General features: G+C 35.6%; 1 pseudogene; it reads right to left on the reverse strand.

Annotated features, from left to right (window-relative positions):
• Positions 1–3,529: 3,529 nt before the first annotated feature.
• Positions 3,530–4,099, reverse strand: LOC136335654 (myotilin pseudogene; annotated as a pseudogene).
• Between the last annotated feature and the right edge of the window lie 581 nt (positions 4,100–4,680).

Here is a 4,680-nt window from a genome sequence, read left to right on the forward strand (position 1 = left end):
TCAAAGAAAGCAAGTGTATGTGAAGTTAGTATCTTGAAAGACAGGCTGGAAAAAGTGTTCCCTTAGAAGAAAGCTGTCTCTTATCTAATATTTATAGCCATTGTAGTCAACTGCTCCGAATTTCATAATATTTTCTTCAATAAAAATAAAAGAGATAAAGTTAATTCAATAAATATTTACGGAGCACTTATTATGGATCAACAATTCTTTAGGAAAAATAAAAAAAGCTTGAGGTACATTTCAACTTGTCCATAAAGTAAATACATTAAAGAAATGCCATATAGCCCCTGCCCTCAATAAGCACACCCTGAAAAAAAGTGACAGAAAAACATAAATAATTATATCACAGTGATGTAACTACAAGTAGAAGTACCTATAACATTCCATTGCAATAAAAAATAAGATATTATTATCATAAGCATGAAGGAAAGTCAAATAAATTGAAGGTACTGTGGGACCAAAGAGCACAATAATTTTTCAAACAAGTCAAAGTTTTACAGAATGTGACTGGTTAAAACCATTCATCTTTTTTCATTCATTTTTATAACAGATGTATGTAGACATGGTTTCATAAACATTAAAAGAAACTTCAAGAAGGTAATTTAAAAAGAAACTAGATTTTATGTTCAGTGTTCACTGATCCATTAAATTTCAGTCCCCCCATGTCCCATGGTTCAGTTTGTCATAATTACAATATATCAAGAAATTTTTTAAAACCCCTAGATTATTATTATAGTACTAGAAATGGTAACTCCAAGGAGAAGACTATAGCAGAAAGGAAGGAGATGATTCAGATGTTATGATCTGGATTAATACAACACATCAACTTTGATACTGAAAAATATTTGACTCTAAATGATATAAAAAGGGCATATGATCTATTTACCTTATCTGTTACCTTTTAATATTTTACCATTGTACACCCTACTCCCAAAATTGACATCCCTAAACTCAAGGCCTAATATTAATTCATTTAACTATGAATACATAAGAAGCATCAGAACACAATTCTTCACAGCAGTTTGTGATTAGATTCAACTTCAATGATTAGAGGACTCTCACTTTTATTAGTTAGATTGAACTATTAGTTGAAATGAACAATTAATGTTTATCTTTGTGCAGGTTCTTTTAATACTAACCTTCATCCCTTTTATGTTTTTTTGAAGACTTTTGTCACCTTGAGAGCAAATAACAATTCTTACAAAGGTTCTGGAAAATCTAATGAAGCTTCTGTTTTGCTGCTAGCCTCTTTCACCTACCTTGAACTCCCTATTTGACCTTGATAAACCGGATTTTCTATTTCATATATAACAGAAAATGAGGGAGATACACTTTAAAATAAAAACCACCTTTTTTGTTGTTAATTTTGTACTGTATCCAAAGAAAATGGAACAGATTATCTTTCCTTTCACGAAGCTCTAGATAGCTTTGTAAGTTACCTATAAATATGACTTAAAACATTGAATTTGCCTAAATCTCTTGTTTGTCAATGCCCTTTGAATATCAGCTGGGACTATCATAATCATATTTTGAAAATATGACTTTAAGAACCAAAATAAAAATTTAAATGTATGCACTAAGAAGGCTGTATGAGACCCTAGCCAGGATGCTCAGTGAATAAAGCATTGTCCCAGCTTGCTGAGATTTGGATCCAATGCCGAGTCAGGCAACATACGAGAAGCAATTAATCAGTCCACAACTAAATGGAACACCTAAGAGAAACAGTGAGTTGATGTTTCTCTCCACCCCCCACTGCCCTCTGTTTCCCTTCCTCTTTCTTTCTCACTCTATCTTTTTCTCTCTCAAATGGAATTAAAAAAAAAAAAAAAAAGCTGTATGACATCAGAACATTCATTTTTGAATTATGCCAAGTAGGAAATAATCCTAGCACTTCCAGTGACAGATTCATCTTGTTGAAAAAGTGACTTAAGTTTTCTAAATCTTAGTTTTTCATCTGTAAAGTGGGGATGACATTTATCTTGCAAAATATTTTGAAAGCCAAATAAGATAATAAATGAAAAGCATCATAATGTCAACCCTAAATATTAAAATGTTATTTATCTTCTCTCCTAGGAGCTAAAATGTAAGTTATGTGTGTTATGCATCATTTTTAATGAGAAAACTAGAAATTAAACTAAAGGTATGTGTGCTTTGATTTCAACAAGTCAATATTATTTTTTCCAGGAAAAAAAAAGTTAGCATCTTGATGTAATAACTCTAAGAATCAGGAAATCTAAGGATCAGATGAGGGCTTATTGACTGCTATAATACTTAGTCTCCTCCTGAGGTTCATGGTTAGCTTTCATATATATATATATATATATTTGTATTTTTCTGAAGCTGGAAACGGGGAGAGACAGTCAGACAGACTCCCACATGCGCCTGACCGGGATCCACCCGGCACGCCCACCAGGGGCGAGGCTCTGCCCACCAGGGGGCGATGCTCTGCCCCTCCAGGGCGTCGCTCTGCCACGACCAGAGCCACTTCAGCACCTGGGGCAGAGGCCAAGGAGCCATCCCCAGCGCCCGGATCATCTTTGCTCCAATGGAGCCTTGGTTGCGGGAGGGGAAGAGAGAGACAGAGAGGAAGGAGAGGGGGGGTGTGGAGAAGCAAATGGGCACTTCTCCTATGTGCCCTGGCCGGGAATCGAACCTGGGTCCCCCGCACTCCAGGCCGACGCTCTACCACTGAGCCAATCGGCCAGGGCCCATGGTTAGCTTTCTTAACTTGAAAAATAACAACTTATAAAGCTCTCTAAAACATGCTTTTTTAAAAAAAAATGAGTCTGGTGAAAAATAAAGTAGCATGCAAATTATAAATAGAGTTCAAGACAAAACTTAGACTCAGAGGAAAAGATTAAAATTAGTCATAATTACTTTCTGGGATGCTTTTCTCTAAAAAATTATTTAGATAAATAACTACTTGTTTTAGTGTAAGAGGCTATCTATGGTCTTTTGTTGTGCTGGTTTTAAATATTTGAAATTTTATCTCCTTTTTAATAAAACTATGGAACACTCACATAATTTATACCATGTAAGTAATCATAACAGAAAATAGATTAAATAGTATTTTACTTAAAAAGCAGTACCAATAAACTTTATTGGAAGTGTTACATGTGATTTTTTTGTTGCTATTAATTTATAACTTGTAATTGTTAAATGTGCAAACATTTAAGTCATGAATATTATGTTAAATCTCACATTTCAACATAGCTTTCTACAATTATAAACCCAAATTTTCTGCAGGCCTCACAAACCAGAAAAGTAGCTAGAATGCACAAGTCAAAAGATTTATAATATAATTTATAATATTTAATATTGTAATTTAATATTAAGAATATTGTATACATACATATATGTTTAATCAGCAATATTATATGTGTATGTATATATATATATATGTGTGTATGTTGGTTATATTACCTAGTTAAATTCACAATCTATTAACATAACCATGGATTTATTTCAAAGAGCTAATCAAATATATATTCAAATAGTATAATTTTGTTTTTCAATGTTGATAATCAAGTTATACAAATTTTTCACTTTTATAGAGTCCAGATTGAGCTGCCAGATGCTGAAAGTCTCCTTCTAGGTCAAAAGCTTGTTTCATATCTAACCATTTTCTTCCAAATGCTAAATATTTTCTGAAAGTTGGCTGAACATGTAACTGCTTAGGAGTTTGGTTTGGAGGAGCTGCAACACACAACCTTGTGTTGCAGGTGGCCTCTCGCTTCATTAAATGCAGACAGTATATCACCCAGCATCTTTCTTGTTTAGAATTTTTATCAGTAAAGTAATAAATGAGTTACTATGGTCAGTGTGGAATTGTACCATTTCATTATTTCTTTTCCAGAAGAGCTCTGGGGGAGGTACAACTGATATCTGGTATTCTATTCTAGCTTCATTGAGTCTCCCTCAAACACACTTTCACTGTAGTGTGCAGATAAACGTTGATGTTCTATGATCTTTTGCAAAGATGTCCAGAAAAGACAGCAGCTCCTGCTGTGTTGATGGCAACACATGTGTAAGTCCCAGAATCTGAAAATTTGAACACTTCAAAAGGTGAACGAAAACCCTTCTAAGTCATTATCATTTTGTGAAATCATCTATTAAATTGGTCTTCCATTAAGTAATTAATTAATTAATTTAATGAGAGGAGGGGAGGCAGAGACAGACTCCTATATGCGCCCCAACCGGGATCCACCCAGCAAGCCCACCAGGGACAATACTCTGTTTGAGGCTTTGATCTGTTCCTCGGTTGTAACCGAAGTCGTTTTTTAGTGCCTCAGGCAGAGGCCATAGAGCCATCCTCAGCACAGGAGCCAACTCCCTCTAATCAAGCCATAGCTTCAAGAGGAGAGGGGAGGAAAAGAGAGAGAGAGAGAAAGAGAAGTGAGGGGGGAGGGGCAGAAAAGCACATGGGCTCTTCTCCTGTGTGCCCTGACCAGAAATGGAACCCAGGACATCCACAAGCAGGCCCACACTCTACCACTGAGCCAACCAGCCAGGGCCTGGTTTTCCATCTATATAGCAGAGCACATCAGGAGCAGGCCATCCACACACTTTGACGTCTGTTTTGCAGAAACTTCTTTCTTCAATCTACATGTTCTCTGGATCTGGAATGAGGAACTGTGGTAGGTAAAGTTTCTCCTAGATTGCATCCTGATCATTCACATC

Source organism: Saccopteryx bilineata, chromosome 4 (genome assembly GCF_036850765.1).
Source record: "Saccopteryx bilineata isolate mSacBil1 chromosome 4, mSacBil1_pri_phased_curated, whole genome shotgun sequence".
NCBI lineage: Eukaryota > Metazoa > Chordata > Mammalia > Chiroptera > Emballonuridae > Saccopteryx > Saccopteryx bilineata.